Source organism: Balaenoptera physalus, assembly GCF_965194825.1.
Source record: "Balaenoptera physalus genome assembly, chromosome: 21".
Taxonomy (NCBI): Eukaryota; Metazoa; Chordata; class Mammalia; order Artiodactyla; family Balaenopteridae; genus Balaenoptera; species Balaenoptera physalus.
Genome location: NC_138902.1, coordinates 5,076,259 through 5,097,513, shown reverse-complemented (window position 1 = coordinate 5,097,513; position 21,255 = coordinate 5,076,259).

The window sequence follows — 21,255 nt, the reverse complement described above, 5'->3', positions numbered from 1 at the left end:
TCTAACAAGTCAATAGAGACTCTAGCCAAACCCTGGTCCCTTGCTGAATCAACTTTTCTTCACAGGGTTTTCTGCATGTATCGAACTCCCTCATTCTTGGAACGCTCTATGTAACCCTTCGGGCCTAAACCTAGTCTAAAGTCCTGCAGTGTAACAGGAGAAACTTTGCTTAGATTCCAGTAGGAATGCAAGCCTCCTTTCTCCTGTAGGTATGGGGTCCTTGGGTAAGAGTTCCTAGAAGAAGGCGAAGCAGATTGTGTTTCTTAGTGTAGCTCCAATGAGAGCAATGAGGCAGACTTCAATGGCATGTATGTCGTGAGAGAACAGAATCCCTGGAGCTGTTGAAGACCTGAGTCCACCTAGCTTTCTAAGGAAGGGTGCAGCGAGTTGCCTTAAACTCTGAATACATAGTGTGACTGGGAAAGGCTTCTAGGTCTGGATGTTTCTTAGAAGGGTAAAGGAGACTGCTGGTACTCACTGTAGTTGTACGAAAAAGGGTGCCTACACTAGGGTGCCTAGTGTCTGGTAGAGTGAAGAAACGTTCAAGTAAAGCAGAACTTCCAATACGACATAATGGAAAATGCTAAGCGCTTTCGCTTCAGCAGGGCTTTTCAGGCCTTAGCTTGAGGCAAGGACTCACGTCAAGTTACCCTGTAGCTCTAGAGCATGACAGGAGGAACTCCCACCCATGCTATGGAAGCACCATGTTTCCTTAGAGAAACTCCTTTTCTTTCCAGAGGGCTGCCCACAGTGAATCGAGGCCAGTCAAAACAGTGTTATTTAGGTATCTCAGGCTGGCGTGGCTAGAGATTTAAAATGGGAACGCAAGACTTAGGCATTCAAGTCTTCTTTTCCGGTGAACATGCACCCGGACACCTTCTTATATCTAAGAAGTCCAAAGAGACTCTAGCTACACCCTGGTCCCTTGCTGAATCAACTTTTCTTCACAGAGTGTTCTGCATATATGGAACTCCCTCATCCTTGGAACGTTCTATGTATGCTATAGGGCCGAAGCCTATTCTAAAGTCCTGCAGTGTAAAAGGAAAAACTGTGCTTTGGTTCCAGTAGGAATGCAAGCCTCCTTTCTCCTGTAGGTACGGGGTCATTGGGTAAGAGTTCCTAGAGGTAGGCGAAGCAGATTGTGTATCTTAGTGAAGCTCCACAGAGGGCAATGAGGCAGACTTCCATGGCATGTAGGACGTGAGAGAACAGAATCCCTGGAGCTGTTGAAGAGCTGAGTCCACCTAGCTTCCTAAGGAAGGGTGCAGCGAGTTGCCCTACACTCTGATTACATAGAGTGACTGGGAAAGGCTTCTAGGCCTGGATGTTTCTTAGAAGAGCAAAGAAGACTGCTGGTACTCACTGTATTTCTACGAAAAAGGGTGCCTACACGAGGGTGCCTTGTGTCTGGTAAGTGAAGAAACATTCAAGTAAAGCAGAACTTCCAATACGACATAATGGAAACTGCTAAGCGCTTTCGCTTCCGCAAGGCTTTTCAGGCCTTAGCTTGAGGCAAACACTCACGTCAAGTTTCCCTGTAGCTCTAGAGCAGGACAGCAGGAGCTCCCACCCATGCTATGGAAGCACCGTGTTTCCTTAGAGAAAACTCCTTTTCTTTCGAGAGGGGTGCCTACAGTGACCAGAAGCCAGGTAAAAACAGTGTTATTTAGGATTCTTCAGGGAAGCATGTTTAGAGATTTAACATGGGAAAGCAAGGCTTGTGCCATCAGGTCTCCTTCTCGGGTTAACATGCAGCCGAAACCCTTCTGATTTCTAACAAGTCAATAGAGACTCTAGCCAAACCCTGGTCCCTTGCTGAATCAACTTTTCTTCACAAGGTTTTCTGCATGTATCGAACTCCCTCATTCTTGGAACGCTCTATGTAACCCTTCGGGCCTAAACCTATTCTAAAGTCCTGCAGTATAACAGGAAAAACTTTGCTTAGATTCCAGTAGGAATGCAAGCCTCCTTTCTCCTGTAGGTATGGGGTCCTTGGGTAAGAGTTCCTAGAAGAAGGCGAAGCAGATTGTGTTTCTTAGTGTAGCTCCAATGAGAGCAATGAGGCAGACTTCAATGGCATGTATGTCGTGAGAGAACAGAATCCCTGGAGCTGTTGAAGAGCTGAGTCCACCTAGCTTTCTAAGGAAGGGTGCAGCGAGTTGCCTTAAACTCTGAATACATAGTGTGACTGGGAAAGGCTTCTAGGTCGGGATGTTTCTTAGAAGGGTAAAGGAGACTGCTGGTACTCACTGTAGTTGTACGAAAAAGGGTGCCTACACTAGGGTGCCTAGTGTCTGGTAGAGTGAAGAAACGTTCAAGTAAAGCAGAACTTCCAATCCGACATAATGGAAAATGCTAAGCGCTTTCGCTTCAGCAGGGCTTTTCAGGCCTTAGCTTGAGGCAAGGACTCACGTCAAGTTACCCTGTAGCTCTAGAGCATGACAGGAGGAACTCCCACCCATGCTATGGAAGCACCGTGTTTCCTTAGAGAAACTCCTTTTCTTTCCAGAGGGCTGCCCACAGTGAATCGAGGCCAGTCAAAACAGTGTTATTTAGGTATCTCAGGCTGGCGTGGCTAGAGATTTAAAATGGGAACGCAAGGCTTAGGCATTCAAGTCTTCTTTTCCGGTGAACATGCACCCGGACACCTTCTTATATCTAAGAAGTCCAAAGAGACTCTAGCTACACCCTGGTCCCTTGCTGAATCAACTTTTCTTCACAGAGTGTTCTGCATATATGGAACTCCCTCATCCTTGGAACGTTCTATGTATGCTATAGGGCCGAAGCCTATTCTAAAGTCCTGCAGTGTAAAAGGAAAAACTGTGCTTTGGTTCCAGTAGGAATGCAAGCCTCCTTTCTCCTGTAGGTACGGGGTCATTGGGTAAGAGTTCCTAGAGGTAGGCGAAGCAGATTGTGTATCTTAGTGAAGCTCCACAGAGGGCAATGAGGCAGACTTCCATGGCATGTAGGACGTGAGAGAACAGAATCCCTGGAGCTGTTGAAGAGCTGAGTCCACCTAGCTTCCTAAGGAAGGGTGCAGCGAGTTGCCCTACACTCTGATTACATAGAGTGACTGGGAAAGGCGTCTAGGTCTGGATGTTTCTTAGAAGAGCAAAGAAGACTGCTGGTACTCACTGTATTTCTACGAAAAAGGGTGCCTACACGAGGGTGCCTTGTGTCTGGTAAGTGAAGAAACATTCAAGTAAAGCAGAACTTGGAATACGACATAATGGAAACTGCTAAGCGCTTTCGCTTCCGCAAGGCTTTTCAGGCCTTAGCTTGAGGCAAACACTCACGTCAAGTTTCGCTGTAGCTCTAGAGCAGGACAGCAGGAGCTCCCACCCATGCTATGGAGGCACCGTGTTTCCTTAGAGAAAACTCCTTTTCTTTCGAGAGGGCTGCCTACAGTGACCAGAAGCCAGGTAAAAACAGTGTTATTTAGGATTCTTCAGGGAAGCATGTTTAGAGATTTAACATGGGAAAGCAAGGCTTGTGCCATCAGGTCTCCTTCTCGGGTTAACATGCAGCCGAAACCCTTCTGATTTCTAACAAGTCAATAGAGACTCTAGCCAAACCCTGGTCCCTTGCTGAATCAACTTTTCTTCACAGGGTTTTCTGCATGTATCGAACTCCCTCATTCTTGGAACGCTCTATGTAACCCTTCGGGCCTAAACCTAGTCTAAAGTCCTGCAGTGTAACAGGAAAAACTTTGCTTAGATTCCAGTAGGAATGCAAGCCTCCTTTCTCCTGTAGGTATGGGGTCCTTGGGTAAGAGTTCCTAGAAGAAGGCGAAGCAGATTGTGTTTCTTAGTGTAGCTCCAATGAGAGCAATGAGGCAGACTTCAATGGCATGTATGTCGTGAGAGAACAGAATCCCTGGAGCTGTTGAAGAGCTGAGTCCACCTAGCTTTCTAAGGAAGGGTGCAGCGAGTTGCCTTAAACTCTGAATACATAGTGTGACTGGGAAAGGCTTCTAGGTCGTGATGTTTCTTAGAAGGGTAAAGGAGACTGCTGGTACTCACTGTAGTTGTACGAAAAAGGGTGCCTACACTAGGGTGCCTAGTGTCTGGTAGAGTGAAGAAACGTTCAAGTAAAGCAGAACTTCCAATACGACATAATGGAAAATGCCAAGCGCTTTCGCTTCAGCAGGGCTTTTCAGGCCTTAGCTTGAGGCAAGGACTCACGTCAAGTTACCCTGTAGCTCTAGAGCATGACAGGAGGAACTCCCACCCATGCTATGGAAGCACCGTGTTTCCTTAGAGAAACTCCTTTTCTTTCCAGAGGGCTGCCCACAGTGAATCGAGGCCAGTCAAAACAGTGTTATTTAGGTATCTCAGGCTGGCGTGGCTAGAGATTTAAAATGGGAACGCAAGACTTAGGCATTCAAGTCTTCTTTTCCGGTGAACATGCACCCGGACACCTTCTTATATCTAAGAAGTCCAAAGAGACTCTAGCTACACCCTGGTCCCTTGCTGAATCAACTTTTCTTCACAGAGTGTTCTGCATATATGGAACTCCCTCATCCTTGGAACGTTCTATGTATGCTATAGGGCCGAAGCCTATTCTAAAGTCCTGCAGTGTAAAAGGAAAAACTGTGCTTTGGTTCCAGTAGGAATGCAAGCCTCCTTTCTCCTGTAGGTACGGGGTCATTGGGTAAGAGTTCCTAGAGGTAGGCGAAGCAGATTGTGTATCTTAGTGAAGCTCCACAGAGGGCAATGAGGCAGACTTCCATGGCATGTAGGACGTGAGAGAACAGAATCCCTGGAGCTGTTGAAGAGCTGAGTCCACCTAGCTTCCTAAGGAAGGGTGCAGCGAGTTGCCCTACACTCTGATTACATAGAGTGACTGGGAAAGGCTTCTAGGCCTGGATGTTTCTTAGAAGAGCAAAGAAGACTGCTGGTACTCACTGTATTTCTACGAAAAAGGGTGCCTACACGAGGGTGCCTTGTGTCTGGTAAGTGAAGAAACATTCAAGTAAAGCAGAACTTCCAATACGACATAATGGAAACTGCTAAGCGCTTTCGCTTCCGCAAGGCTTTTCAGGCCTTAGCTTGAGGCAAACACTCACGTCAAGTTTCCCTGTAGCTCTAGAGCAGGACAGCAGGAGCTCCCACCCATGCTATGGAAGCACCGTGTTTCCTTAGAGAAAACTCCTTTTCTTTCGAGAGGGGTGCCTACAGTGACCAGAAGCCAGGTAAAAACAGTGTTATTTAGGATTCTTCAGGGAAGCATGTTTAGAGATTTAACATGGGAAAGCAAGGCTTGTGCCATCAGGTCTCCTTCTCGGGTTAACATGCAGCCGAAACCCTTCTGATTTCTAACAAGTCAATAGAGACTCTAGCCAAACCCTGGTCCCTTGCTGAATCAACTTTTCTTCACAAGGTTTTCTGCATGTATCGAACTCCCTCATTCTTGGAACACTCTATGTAACCCTTCGGGCCTAAACCTATTCTAAAGTCCTGCAGTATAACAGGAAAAACTTTGCTTAGATTCCAGTAGGAATGCAAGCCTCCTTTCTCCTGTAGGTATGGGGTCCTTGGGTAAGAGTTCCTAGAAGAAGGCGAAGCAGATTGTGTTTCTTAGTGTAGCTCCAATGAGAGCAATGAGGCAGACTTCAATGGCATGTATGTCGTGAGAGAACAGAATCCCTGGAGCTGTTGAAGAGCTGAGTCCACCTAGCTTTCTAAGGAAGGGTGCAGCGAGTTGCCTTAAACTCTGAATACATAGTGTGACTGGGAAAGGCTTCTAGGTCGGGATGTTTCTTAGAAGGGTAAAGGAGACTGCTGGTACTCACTGTAGTTGTACGAAAAAGGGTGCCTACACTAGGGTGCCTAGTGTCTGGTAGAGTGAAGAAACGTTCAAGTAAAGCAGAACTTCCAATCCGACATAATGGAAAATGCTAAGCGCTTTCGCTTCAGCAGGGCTTTTCAGGCCTTAGCTTGAGGCAAGGACTCACGTCAAGTTACCCTGTAGCTCTAGAGCATGACAGGAGGAACTCCCACCCATGCTATGGAAGCACCGTGTTTCCTTAGAGAAACTCCTTTTCTTTCCAGAGGGCTGCCCACAGTGAATCGAGGCCAGTCAAAACAGTGTTATTTAGGTATCTCAGGCTGGCGTGGCTAGAGATTTAAAATGGGAACGCAAGGCTTAGGCATTCAAGTCTTCTTTTCCGGTGAACATGCACCCGGACACCTTCTTATATCTAAGAAGTCCAAAGAGACTCTAGCTACACCCTGGTCCCTTGCTGAATCAACTTTTCTTCACAGAGTGTTCTGCATATATGGAACTCCCTCATCCTTGGAACGTTCTATGTATGCTATAGGGCCGAAGCCTATTCTAAAGTCCTGCAGTGTAAAAGGAAAAACTGTGCTTTGGTTCCAGTAGGAATGCAAGCCTCCTTTCTCCTGTAGGTACGGGGTCATTGGGTAAGAGTTCCTAGAGGTAGGCGAAGCAGATTGTGTATCTTAGTGAAGCTCCACAGAGGGCAATGAGGCAGACTTCCATGGCATGTAGGACGTGAGAGAACAGAATCCCTGGAGCTGTTGAAGAGCTGAGTCCACCTAGCTTCCTAAGGAAGGGTGCAGCGAGTTGCCCTACACTCTGATTACATAGAGTGACTGGGAAAGGCTTCTAGGCCTGGATGTTTCTTAGAAGAGCAAAGAAGACTGCTGGTACTCACTGTATTTCTACGAAAAAGGGTGCCTACACGAGGGTGCCTTGTGTCTGGTAAGTGAAGAAACATTCAAGTAAAGCAGAACTTCCAATACGACATAATGGAAACTGCTAAGCGCTTTCGCTTCCGCAAGGCTTTTCAGGCCTTAGCTTGAGGCAAACACTCACGTCAAGTTTCCCTGTAGCTCTAGAGCAGGACAGCAGGAGCTCCCACCCATGCTATGGAAGCACCGTGTTTCCTTAGAGAAAACTCCTTTTCTTTCGAGAGGGGTGCCTACAGTGACCAGAAGCCAGGTAAAAACAGTGTTATTTAGGATTCTTCAGGGAAGCATGTTTAGAGATTTAACATGGGAAAGCAAGGCTTGTGCCATCAGGTCTCCTTCTCGGGTTAACATGCAGCCGAAACCCTTCTGATTTCTAACAAGTCAATAGAGACTCTAGCCAAACCCTGGTCCCTTGCTGAATCAACTTTTCTTCACAGGGTTTTCTGCATGTATCGAACTCCCTCATTCTTGGAACGCTCTATGTAACCCTTCGGGCCTAAACCTATTCTAAAGTCCTGCAGTATAACAGGAAAAACTTTGCTTAGATTCCAGTAGGAATGCAAGCCTCCTTTCTCCTGTAGGTATGGGGTCCTTGGGTAAGAGTTCCTAGAAGAAGGCGAAGCAGATTGTGTTTCTTAGTGTAGCTCCAATGAGAGCAATGAGGCAGACTTCAATGGCATGTATGTCGTGAGAGAACAGAATCCCTGGAGCTGTTGAAGAGCTGAGTCCACCTAGCTTTCTAAGGAAGGGTGCAGCGAGTTGCCTTAAACTCTGAATACATAGTGTGACTGGGAAAGGCTTCTAGGTCGGGATGTTTCTTAGAAGGGTAAAGGAGACTGCTGGTACTCACTGTAGTTGTACGAAAAAGGGTGCCTACACTAGGGTGCCTAGTGTCTGGTAGAGTGAAGAAACGTTCAAGTAAAGCAGAACTTCCAATCCGACATAATGGAAAATGCTAAGCGCTTTCGCTTCAGCAGGGCTTTTCAGGCCTTAGCTTGAGGCAAGGACTCACGTCAAGTTACCCTGTAGCTCTAGAGCATGACAGGAGGAACTCCCACCCATGCTATGGAAGCACCGTGTTTCCTTAGAGAAACTCCTTTTCTTTCCAGAGGGCTGCCCACAGTGAATCGAGGCCAGTCAAAACAGTGTTATTTAGGTATCTCAGGCTGGCGTGGCTAGAGATTTAAAATGGGAACGCAAGGCTTAGGCATTCAAGTCTTCTTTTCCGGTGAACATGCACCCGGACACCTTCTTATATCTAAGAAGTCCAAAGAGACTCTAGCTACACCCTGGTCCCTTGCTGAATCAACTTTTCTTCACAGAGTGTTCTGCATATATGGAACTCCCTCATCCTTGGAACGTTCTATGTATGCTATAGGGCCGAAGCCTATTCTAAAGTCCTGCAGTGTAAAAGGAAAAACTGTGCTTTGGTTCCAGTAGGAATGCAAGCCTCCTTTCTCCTGTAGGTATGGGGTCATTGGGTAAGAGTTCCTAGAGGTAGGCGAAGCAGATTGTGTATCTTAGTGAAGCTCCACAGAGGGCAATGAGGCAGACTTCCATGGCATGTAGGACATGAGAGAACAGAATCCCTGGAGCTGTTGAAGAGCTGAGTCCACCTAGCTTCCTAAGGAAGGGTGCAGCGAGTTGCCCTACACTCTGATTACATAGAGTGACTGGGAAAGGCTTCTAGGTCTGGATGTTTCTTAGAAGAGCAAAGAAGACTGCTGGTACTCACTGTATTTCTACGAAAAAGGGTGCCTACACGAGGGTGCCTTGTGTCTGGTAAGTGAAGAAACATTCAAGTAAAGCAGAACTTGGAATACGACATAATGGAAACTGCTAAGCGCTTTCGCTTCCGCAAGGCTTTTCAGGCCTTAGCTTGAGGCAAACACTCACGTCAAGTTTCCCTGTAGCTCTAGAGCAGGACAGCAGGAGCTCCCACCCATGCTATGGAAGCACCGTGTTTCCTTAGAGAAAACTCGTTTTCTTTCGAGAGGGCTGCCTACAGTGACCAGAAGCCAGGTAAAAACAGTGTTATTTAGGATTCTTCAGGGAAGCATGTTTAGAGATTTAACATGGGAAAGCAAGGCTTGTGCCATCAGGTCTCCTTCTCGGGTTAACATGCAGCCGAAACCCTTCTGATTTCTAACAAGTCAATAGAGACTCTAGCCAAACCCTGGTCCCTTGCTGAATCAACTTTTCTTCACAGGGTTTTCTGCATGTATCGAACTCCCTCATTCTTGGAACGCTCTATGTAACCCTTCGGGCCTAAACCTAGTCTAAAGTCCTGCAGTGTAACAGGAGAAACTTTGCTTAGATTCCAGTAGGAATGCAAGCCTCCTTTCTCCTGTAGGTATGGGGTCCTTGGGTAAGAGTTCCTAGAAGAAGGCGAAGCAGATTGTGTTTCTTAGTGTAGCTCCAATGAGAGCAATGAGGCAGACTTCAATGGCATGTATGTCGTGAGAGAACAGAATCCCTGGAGCTGTTGAAGACCTGAGTCCACCTAGCTTTCTAAGGAAGGGTGCAGCGAGTTGCCTTAAACTCTGAATACATAGTGTGACTGGGAAAGGCTTCTAGGTCGGGATGTTTCTTAGAAGGGTAAAGGAGACTGCTGGTACTCACTGTAGTTGTACGAAAAAGGGTGCCTACACTAGGGTGCCTAGTGTCTGGTAGAGTGAAGAAATGTTCAAGTAAAGCAGAACTTCCAATACGACATAATGGAAAATGCTAAGCGCTTTCGCTTCAGCAGGGCTTTTCAGGCCTTAGCTTGAGGCAAGGACTCACGTCAAGTTACCCTGTAGCTCTAGAGCATGACAGGAGGAACTCCCACCCATGCTATGGAAGCACCATGTTTCCTTAGAGAAACTCCTTTTCTTTCCAGAGGGCTGCCCACAGTGAATCGAGGCCAGTCAAAACAGTGTTATTTAGGTATCTCAGGCTGGCGTGGCTAGAGATTTAAAATGGGAACGCAAGACTTAGGCATTCAAGTCTTCTTTTCCGGTGAACATGCACCCGGACACCTTCTTATATCTAAGAAGTCCAAAGAGACTCTAGCTACACCCTGGTCCCTTGCTGAATCAACTTTTCTTCACAGAGTGTTCTGCATATATGGAACTCCCTCATCCTTGGAACGTTCTATGTATGCTATAGGGCCGAAGCCTATTCTAAAGTCCTGCAGTGTAAAAGGAAAAACTGTGCTTTGGTTCCAGTAGGAATGCAAGCCTCCTTTCTCCTGTAGGTATGGGGTCATTGGGTAAGAGTTCCTAGAGGTAGGCGAAGCAGATTGTGTATCTTAGTGAAGCTCCACAGAGGGCAATGAGGCAGACTTCCATGGCATGTAGGACGTGAGAGAACAGAATCCCTGGAGCTGTTGAAGAGCTGAGTCCACCTAGCTTCCTAAGGAAGGGTGCAGCGAGTTGCCCTACACTCTGATTACATAGAGTGACTGGGAAAGGCTTCTAGGCCTGGATGTTTCTTAGAAGAGCAAAGAAGACTGCTGGTACTCACTGTATTTCTACGAAAAAGGGTGCCTACACGAGGGTGCCTTGTGTCTGGTAAGTGAAGAAACATTCAAGTAAAGCAGAACTTCCAATAAGACATAATGGAAACTGCTAAGCGCTTTCGCTTCCGCAAGGCTTTTCAGGCCTTAGCTTGAGGCAAACACTCACGTCAAGTTTCCCTGTAGCTCTAGAGCAGGACAGCAGGAGCTCCCACCCATGCTATGGAAGCACCGTGTTTCCTTAGAGAAAACTCCTTTTCTTTCGAGAGGGCTGCCTACAGTGACCAGAAGCCAGGTAAAAACAGTGTTATTTAGGATTCTTCAGGGAAGCATGTTTAGAGATTTAACATGGGAAAGCAAGGCTTGTGCCATCAGGTCTCCTTCTCGGGTTAACATGCAGCCGAAACCCTTCTGATTTCTAACAAGTCAATAGAGACTCTAGCCAAACCCTGGTCCCTTGCTGAATCAACTTTTCTTCACAAGGTTTTCTGCATGTATCGAACTCCCTCATTCTTGGAACGCTCTATGTAACCCTTCGGGCCTAAACCTATTCTAAAGTCCTGCAGTATAACAGGAAAAACTTTGCTTAGATTCCAGTAGGAATGCAAGCCTCCTTTCTCCTGTAGGTATGGGGTCCTTGGGTAAGAGTTCCTAGAAGAAGGCGAAGCAGATTGTGTTTCTTAGTGTAGCTCCAATGAGAGCAATGAGGCAGACTTCAATGGCATGTATGTCGTGAGAGAACAGAATCCCTGGAGCTGTTGAAGAGCTGAGTCCACCTAGCTTTCTAAGGAAGGGTGCATCGAGTTGCCTTAAACTCTGAATACATAGTGTGACTGGGAAAGGCTTCTAGGTCGGGATGTTTCTTAGAAGGGTAAAGGAGACTGCTGGTACTCACTGTAGTTGTACGAAAAAGGGTGCCTACACTAGGGTGCCTAGTGTCTGGTAGAGTGAAGAAACGTTCAAGTAAAGCAGAACTTCCAATACGACATAATGGAAAATGCTAAGCGCTTTCGCTTCAGCAGGGCTTTTCAGGCCTTAGCTTGAGGCAAGGACTCATGTCAAGTTACCCTGTAGCTCTAGAGCATGACAGGAGGAACTCCCACCCATGCTATGGAAGCACCGTGTTTCCTTAGAGAAACTCCTTTTCTTTCCAGAGGGCTGCCCACAGTGAATCGAGGCCAGTCAAAACAGTGTTATTTAGGTATCTCAGGCTGGCGTGGCTAGAGATTTAAAATGGGAACGCAAGGCTTAGGCATTCAAGTCTTCTTTTCCGGTGAACATGCACCCGGACACCTTCTTATATCTAAGAAGTCCAAAGAGACTCTAGCTACACCCTGGTCCCTTGCTGAATCAACTTTTCTTCACAGAGTGTTCTGCATATATGGAACTCCCTCATCCTTGGAACGTTCTATGTATGCTATAGGGCCGAAGCCTATTCTAAAGTCCTGCAGTGTAAAAGGAAAAACTGTGCTTTGGTTCCAGTAGGAATGCAAGCCTCCTTTCTCCTGTAGGTACGGGGTCATTGGGTAAGAGTTCCTAGAGGTAGGCGAAGCAGATTGTGTATCTTAGTGAAGCTCCACAGAGGGCAATGAGGCAGACTTCCATGGCATGTAGGACGTGAGAGAACAGAATCCCTGGAGCTGTTGAAGAGCTGAGTCCACCTAGCTTCCTAAGGAAGGGTGCAGCGAGTTGCCCTACACTCTGATTACATAGAGTGACTGGGAAAGGCTTCTAGGCCTGGATGTTTCTTAGAAGAGCAAAGAAGACTGCTGGTACTCACTGTATTTCTACGAAAAAGGGTGCCTACACGAGGGTGCCTTGTGTCTGGTAAGTGAAGAAACATTCAAGTAAAGCAGAACTTGGAATACGACATAATGGAAACTGCTAAGCGCTTTCGCTTCCGCAAGGCTTTTCAGGCCTTAGCTTGAGGCAAACACTCACGTCAAGTTTCCCTGTAGCTCTAGAGCAGGACAGCAGGAGCTCCCACCCATGCTATGGAAGCACCGTGTTTCCTTAGAGAAAACTCCTTTTCTTTCGAGAGGGCTGCCTACAGTGACCAGAAGCCAGGTAAAAACAGTGTTATTTAGGATTCTTCAGGGAAGCATGTTTAGAGATTTAACATGGGAAAGCAAGGCTTGTGCCATCAGGTCTCCTTCTCGGGTTAACATGCAGCCGAAACCCTTCTGATTTCTAACAAGTCAATAGAGACTCTAGCCAAACCCTGGTCCCTTGCTGAATCAACTTTTCTTCACAGGGTTTTCTGCATGTATCGAACTCCCTCATTCTTGGAACGCTCTATGTAACCCTTCGGGCCTAAACCTAGTCTAAAGTCCTGCAGTGTAACAGGAAAAACTTTGCTTAGATTCCAGTAGGAATGCAAGCCTCCTTTCTCCTGTAGGTATGGGGTCCTTGGGTAAGAGTTCCTAGAAGAAGGCGAAGCAGATTGTGTTTCTTAGTGTAGCTCCAATGAGAGCAATGAGGCAGACTTCAATGGCATGTATGTCGTGAGAGAACAGAATCCCTGGAGCTGTTGAAGAGCTGAGTCCACCTAGCTTTCTAAGGAAGGGTGCAGCGAGTTGCCTTAAACTCTGAATACATAGTGTGACTGGGAAAGCCTTCTAGGTCGGGATGTTTCTTAGAAGGGTAAAGGAGACTGCTGGTACTCACTGTAGTTGTACGAAAAAGGGTGCCTACACTAGGGTGCCTAGTGTCTGGGAGAGTGAAGAAACGTTCAAGTAAAGCAGAACTTCCAATCCGACATAATGGAAAATGCTAAGCGCTTTCGCTTCAGCAGGGCTTTTCAGGCCTTAGCTTGAGGCAAGGACTCACGTCAAGTTACCCTGTAGCTCTAGAGCATGACAGGAGGAACTCCCACCCATGCTATGGAAGCACCGTGTTTCCTTAGAGAAACTCCTTTTCTTTCCAGAGGGCTGCCCACAGTGAATCGAGGCCAGTCAAAACAGTGTTATTTAGGTATCTCAGGCTGGCGTGGCTAGAGATTTAAAATGGGAACGCAAGGCTTAGGCATTCAAGTCTTCTTTTCCGGTGAACATGCACCCGGACACCTTCTTATATCTAAGAAGTCCAAAGAGACTCTAGCTACACCCTGGTCCCTTGCTGAATCAACTTTTCTTCACAGAGTGTTCTGCATATATGGAACTCCCTCATCCTTGGAACGTTCTATGTATGCTATAGGGCCGAAGCCTATTCTAAAGTCCTGCAGTGTAAAAGGAAAAACTGTGCTTTGGTTCCAGTAGGAATGCAAGCCTCCTTTCTCCTGTAGGTATGGGGTCATTGGGTAAGAGTTCCTAGAGGTAGGCGAAGCAGATTGTGTATCTTAGTGAAGCTCCACAGAGGGCAATGAGGCAGACTTCCATGGCATGTAGGACGTGAGAGAACAGAATCCCTGGAGCTGTTGAAGAGCTGAGTCCACCTAGCTTCCTAAGGAAGGGTGCAGCGAGTTGCCCTACACTCTGATTACATAGAGTGACTGGGAAAGGCTTCTAGGCCTGGATGTTTCTTAGAAGAGCAAAGAAGACTGCTGGTACTCACTGTATTTCTACGAAAAAGGGTGCCTACACGAGGGTGCCTTGTGTCTGGTAAGTGAAGAAACATTCAAGTAAAGCAGAACTTGGAATACGACATAATGGAAACTGCTAAGCGCTTTCGCTTCCGCAAGGCTTTTCAGGCCTTAGCTTGAGGCAAACACTCACGTCAAGTTTCCCTGTAGCTCTAGAGCAGGACAGCAGGAGCTCCCACCCATGCTATGGAAGCACCGTGTTTCCTTAGAGAAAACTCCTTTTCTTTCGAGAGGGCTGCCTACAGTGACCAGAAGCCAGGTAAAAACAGTGTTATTTAGGATTCTTCAGGGAAGCATGTTTAGAGATTTAACATGGGAAAGCAAGGCTTGTGCCATCAGGTCTCCTTCTCGGGTTAACATGCAGCCGAAACCCTTCTGATTTCTAACAAGTCAATAGAGACTCTAGCCACACCCTGGTCCCTTGCTGAATCAACTTTTCTTCACAGGGTTTTCTGCATGTATCGAACTCCCTCATTCTTGGAACGCTCTATGTAACCCTTCGGGCCTAAACCTAGTCTAAAGTCCTGCAGTGTAACAGGAAAAAATTTGCTTAGATTCCAGTAGGAATGCAAGCCTCCTTTCTCCTGTAGGTATGGGGTCCTTGGGTAAGAGTTCCTAGAAGAAGGCGAAGCAGATTGTGTTTCTTAGTGTAGCTCCAATGAGAGCAATGAGGCAGATTTCAATGGCATGTATGTCGTGAGAGAACAGAATCCCTGGAGCTGTTGAAGAGCTGAGTCCACCTAGCTTTCTAAGGAAGGGTGCAGCGAGTTGCCTTAAACTCTGAATACCTAGTGTGACTGGGAAAGGCTTCTAGGTCGGGATGTTTCTTAGAAGGGTAAAGGAGACTGCTGGTACTCACTGTAGTTGTACGAAAAAGGGTGCCTACACTAGGGTGCCTAGTGTCTGGTAGAGTGAAGAAACGTTCAAGTAAAGCAGAACTTCCAATACGACATAATGGAAAATGCTAAGCGCTTTCGCTTCAGCAGGGCTTTTCAGGCCTTAGCTTGAGGCAAGGACTCACGTCAAGTTACCCTGTAGCTCTAGAGCATGACAGGAGGAACTCCCACCCATGCTATGGAAGCACGGTGTTTTCTTAGAGAAACTCCTTTTCTTTCCAGAGGGCTGCCCACAGTGAATCGAGGCCAGTCAAAACAGTGTTATTTAGGTATCTCAGGCTGGCGTGGCTAGAGATTTAAAATGGGAACGCAAGGCTTAGGCATTCAAGTCTTCTTTTCCGGTGAACATGCACCCGGACACCTTCTTATATCTAAGAAGTCCAAAGAGACTCTAGCTACACCCTGGTCCCTTGCTGAATCAACTTTTCTTCACAGAGTGTTCTGCATATATGGAACTCCCTCATCCTTGGAACGTTCTATGTATGCTATAGGGCCGAAGCCTATTCTAAAGTCCTGCAGTGTAAAAGGAAAAACTGTGCTTTGGTTCCAGTAGGAATGCAAGCCTCCTTTCTCCTGTAGGTATGGGGTCATTGGGTAAGAGTTCCTAGAGGTAGGCGAAGCAGATTGTGTATCTTAGTGAAGCTCCACAGAGGGCAATGAGGCAGACTTCCATGGCATGTAGGACGTGAGAGAACAGAATCCCTGGAGCTGTTGAAGAGCTGAGTCCACCTAGCTTCCTAAGGAAGGGTGCAGCGAGTTGCCCTACACTCTGATTACATAGAGTGACTGGGAAAGGCTTCTAGGCCTGGATGTTTCTTAGAAGAGCAAAGAAGACTGCTGGTACTCACTGTATTTCTACGAAAAAGGGTGCCTACACGAGGGTGCCTTGTGTCTGGTAAGTGAAGAAACATTCAAGTAAAGCAGAACTTGGAATACGACATAATGGAAACTGCTAAGCGCTTTCGCTTCCGCAAGGCTTTTCAGGCCTTAGCTTGAGGCAAACACTCACGTCAAGTTTCCCTGTAGCTCTAGAGCAGGACAGCAGGAGCTCCCACCCATGCTATGGAAGCACCGTGTTTCCTTAGAGAAAACTCCTTTTCTTTCGAGAGGGCTGCCTACAGTGACCAGAAGCCAGGTAAAAACAGTGTTATTTAGGATTCTTCAGGGAAGCATGTTTAGAGATTTAACATGGGAAAGCAAGGCTTGTGCCATCAGGTCTCCTTCTCGGGTTAACATGCAGCCGAAACCCTTCTGATTTCTAACAAGTCAATAGAGACTCTAGCCAAACCCTGGTCCCTTGCTGAATCAACTTTTCTTCACAGGGTTTTCTGCATGTATCGAACTCCCTCATTCTTGGAACGCTCTATGTAACCCTTCGGGCCTAAACCTATTCTAAAGTCCTGCAGTGTAACAGGAAAAATTTTGCTTAGATTCCAGTAGGAATGCAAGCCTCCTTTCTCCTGTAGGTATGGGGTCCTTGGGTAAGAGTTCCTAGAAGAAGGCGAAGCAGATTGTGTTTCTTAGTGTAGCTCCAATGAGAGCAATGAGGCAGACTTCAATGGCATGTATGTCGTGAGAGAACAGAATCCCTGGAGCTGTTGAAGAGCTGAGTCCACCTAGCTTTCTAAGGAAGGGTGCAGCGAGTTGCCTTAAACTCTGAATACATAGTGTGACTGGGAAAGGCTTCTAGGTCGGGATGTTTCTTAGAAGGGTAAAGGAGACTGCTGGTACTCACTGTAGTTGTACGAAAAAGGGTGCCTACACTAGGGTGCCTAGTGTCTGGTAGAGTGAAGAAACGTTCAAGTAAAGCAGAACTGCCAATACGACATAATGGAAAATGCTAAGCGCTTTCGCTTCAGCAGGGCTTTTCAGGCCTTAGCTTGAGGCAAGGACTCACGTCAAGTTACCCTGTAGCTCTAGAGCATGACAGGAGGAACTCCCACCCATGCGATGGAAGCACCGTGTTTCCTTAGAGAAACTCCTTTTCTTTCCAGAGGGCTGCCCACAGTGAATCGAGGCCAGTCAAAACAGTGTTATTTAGGTATCTCAGGCTGGCGTGGCTAGAGATTTAAAATGGGAACGCAAGGCTTAGGCATTCAAGTCTTCTTTTCCGGTGAACATGCACCCGGACACCTTCTTATATCTAAGAAGTCCAAAGAGACTCTAGCTACACCCTGGTCCCTTGCTGAATCAACTTTTCTTCACAGAGTGTTCTGCATATATGGAACTCCCTCATCCTTGGAACGTTCTATGTATGCTATAGGGCCGAAGCCTATTCTAAAGTCCTGCAGTGTAAAAGGAAAAACTGTGCTTTGGTTCCAGTAGGAATGCAAGCCTCCTTTCTCCTGTAGGTATGGGGTCATTGGGTAAGAGTTCCTAGAGGTAGGCGAAGCAGATTGTGTATCTTAGTGAAGCTCCACAGAGGGCAATGAGGCAGACTTCCATGGCATGTAGGACGTGAGAGAACAGAATCCCTGGAGCTGTTGAAGAGCTGAGTCCACCTAGCTTCCTAAGGAAGGGTGCAGCGAGTTGCCCTACACTCTGATTACATAGAGTGACTGGGAAAGGCTTCTAGGCCTGGATGTTTCTTAGAAGAGCAAAGAAGACTGCTGGTACTCACTGTATTTCTACGAAAAAGGGTGCCTACACGAGGGTGCCTTGTGTCTGGTAAGTGAAGAAACATCCAAGTAAAGCAGAACTTGGAATACGACATAATGGAAACTGCTAAGCGCTTTCGCTTCCGCAAGGCTTTTCAGGCCTTAGCTTGAGGCAAACACTCACGTCAAGTTTCCCTGTAGCTCTAGAGCAGGACAGCAGGAGCTCCCACCCATGCTATGGAAGCACCGTGTTTCCTTAGAGAAAACTCCTTTTCTTTCGAGAGGGCTGCCTACAGTGACCAGAAGCCAGGTAAAAACAGTGTTATTTAGGATTCTTCAGGGAAGCATGTTTAGAGATTTAACATGGGAAAGCAAGGCTTGTGCCATCAGGTCTCCTTCTCGGGTTAACATGCAGCCGAAACCCTTCTGATTTCTAACAAGTCAATAGAGACTCTAGCCACACCCTGGTCCCTTGCTGAATCAACTTTTCTTCACAGGGTTTTCTGCATGTATCGAACTCCCTCATTCTTGGAACGCTCTATGTAACCCTTCGGGCCTAAACCTAGTCTAAAGTCCTGCAGTGTAACAGGAAAAACTTTGCTTAGATTCCAGTAGGAATGCAAGCCTCCTTTCTCCTGTAGGTATGGGGTCCTTGGGTAAGAGTTCCTAGAAGAAGGCGAAGCAGATTGTGTTTCTTAGTGTAGCTCCAATGAGAGCAATGAGGCAGATTTCAATGGCATGTATGTCGTGAGAGAACAGAATCCCTGGAGCTGTTGAAGAGCTGAGTCCACCTAGCTTTCTAAGGAAGGTTGCAGCGAGTTGCCTTAAACTCTGAATACCTAGTGTGACTGGGAAAGGCTTCTAGGTCGGGATGTTTCTTAGAAGGGTAAAGGAGACTGCTGGTACTCACTGTAGTTGTACGAAAAAGGGTGCCTACACTAGGGTGCCTAGTGTCTGGTAGAGTGAAGAAACGTTCAAGTAAAGCAGAACTTCCAATACGACATAATGGAAAATGCTAAGCGCTTTCGCTTCAGCAGGGCTTTTCAGGCCTTAGCTTGAGGCAAGGACTCACGTCAAGTTACCCTGTAGCTCTAGAGCATGACAGGAGGAACTCCCACCCATGCTATGGAAGCACGGTGTTTTCTTAGAGAAACTCCTTTTCTTTCCAGAGGGCTGCCCACAGTGAATCGAGGCCAGTCAAAACAGTGTTATTTAGGTATCTCAGGCTGGCGTGGCTAGAGATTTAAAATGGGAACGCAAGGCTTAGGCATTCAAGTCTTCTTTTCCGGTGAACATGCACCCGGACACCTTCTTATATCTAAGAAGTCCAAAGAGACTCTAGCTACACCCTGGTCCCTTGCTGAATCAACTTTTCTTCACAGAGTGTTCTGCATATATGGAACTCCCTCATCCTTGGAACGTTCTATGTATGCTATAGGGCCGAAGCCTATTCTAAAGTCCTGCAGTGTAAAAGGAAAAACTGTGCTTTGGTTCCAGTAGGAATGCAAGCCTCCTTTCTCCTGTAGGTATGGGGTCATTGGGTAAGAGTTCCTAGAGGTAGGCGAAGCAGATTGTGTATCTTAGTGAAGCTCCACAGAGGGCAATGAGGCAGACTTCCATGGCATGTAGGACGTGAGAGAACAGAATCCCTGGAGCTGTTGAAGAGCTGAGTCCACCTAGCTTCCTAAGGAAGGGTGCAGCGAGTTGCCCTACACTCTGATTACATAGAGTGACTGGGAAAGGCTTCTAGGCCTGGATGTTTCTTAGAAGAGCAAAGAAGACTGCTGGTACTCACTGTATTTCTACGAAAAAGGGTGCCTACACGAGGGTGCCTTGTGTCTGGTAAGTGAAGAAACATCCAAGTAAAGCAGAACTTGGAATACGACATAATGGAAACTGCTAAGCGCTTTCGCTTCCGCAAGGCTTTTCAGGCCTTAGCTTGAGGCAAACACTCACGTCAAGTTTCCCTGTAGCTCTAGAGCAGGACAGCAGGAGCTCCCACCCATGCTATGGAAGCACCGTGTTTCCTTAGAGATAACTCCTTTTCTTTCGAGAGGGCTGCCTACAGTGACCAGAAGCCAGGTAAAAACAGTGTTATTTAGGATTCTTCAGGGAAGCATGTTTAGAGATTTAACATGGGAAAGCAAGGCTTGTGCCATCAGGTCTCCTTCTCGGGTTAACATGCAGCCGAAACCCTTCTGATTTCTAACAAGTCAATAGAGACTCTAGCCACACCCTGGTCCCTTGCTGAATCAACTTTTCTTAACAGGGTTTTCTGCATGTATCGAACTCCCTCATTCTTGGAACGCTCTATGTAACCCTTCGGGCCTAAACCTAGTCTAAAGTCCTGCAGTGTAACAGGAAAAACTTTGCTTAGATTCCAGTAGGAATGCAAGCCTCCTTTCTCCTGTAGGTATGGGGTCCTTGGGTAAGAGTTCCTAGAAGAAGGCGAAGCAGATTGTGTTTCTTAGTGTAGCTCCAATGAGAGCAATGAGGCAGATTTCAATGGCATGTATGTCGTGAGAGAACAGAATCCCTGGAGCTGTTGAAGAGCTGAGTCCACCTAGCTTTCTAAGGAAGGGTGCAGCGAGTTGCCTTAAACTCTGAATACCTAGTGTGACTGGGAAAGGCTTCTAGGTCGGGATGTTTCTTAGAAGGGTAAAGGAGACTGCTGGTACTCACTGTAGTTGTACGAAAAAGGGTGCCTACACTAGGGTGCCTAGTGTCTGGTAGAGTGAAGAAACGTTCAAGTAAAGCAGAACTTCCAATACGACATAATGGAAAATGCTAAGCGCTTTCGCTTCAGCAGGGCTTTTCAGGCCTTAGCTTGAGGCAAGGACTCACGTCAAGTTACCCTGTAGCTCTAGAGCATGACAGGAGGAACTCCCACCCATGCTATGGAAGCACGGTGTTTTCTTAGAGAAACTCCTTTTCTTTCCAGAGGGCTGCCCACAGTGAATCGAGGCCAGTCAAAACAGTGTTATTTAGGTATCTCAGGCTGGCGTGGCTAGAGATTTAAAATGGGAACGCAAGGCTTAGGCATTCAAGTCTTCTTTTCCGGTGAACATGCACCCGGACACCTTCTTATATCTAAGAAGTCCAAAGAGACTCTAGCTACACCCTGGTCCCTTGCTGAATCAACTTTTCTTCACAGAGTGTTCTGCATATATGGAACTCCCTCATCCTTGGAACGTTCTATGTATGCTATAGGGCCGAAGCCTATTCTAAAGTCCTGCAGTGTAAAAGGAAAAACTGTGCTTTGGTTCCAGTAGGAATGCAAGCCTCCTTTCTCCTGTAGGTATGGGGTCATTGGGTAAGAGTTCCTAGAGGTAGGCGAAGCAGATTGTGTATCTTAGTGAAGCTCCACAGAGGGCAATGAGGCAGACTTCCATGGCATGTAGGACGTGAGAGAACAGAATCCCTGGAGCTGTTGAAGAGCTGAGTCCACCTAGCTTCCTAAGGAAGGGTGCAGCGAGTTGCCCTACACTCTGATTACATAGAGTGACTGGGAAAGGCTTCTAGGCCTGGATGTTTCTTAGAAGAGCAAAGAAGACTGCTGGTACTCACTGTATTTCTACGAAAAAGGGTGCCTACACGAGGGTGCCTTGTGTCTGGTAAGTGAAGAAACATCCAAGTAAAGCAGAACTTGGAATACGACATAATGGAAACTGCTAAGCGCTTTCGCTTCCGCAAGGCTTTTCAGGCCTTAGCTTGAGGCAAACACTCACGTCAAGTTTCCCTGTAGCTCTAGAGCAGGACAGCAGGAGCTCCCACCCATGCTATGGAAGCACCGTGTTTCCTTAGAGATAACTCCTTTTCTTTCGAGAGGGCTGCCTACAGTGACCAGAAGCCAGGTAAAAACAGTGTTATTTAGGATTCTTCAGGGAAGCATGTTTAGAGATTTAACATGGGAAAGCAAGGCTTGTGCCATCAGGTCTCCTTCTCGGGTTAACATGCAGCCGAAACC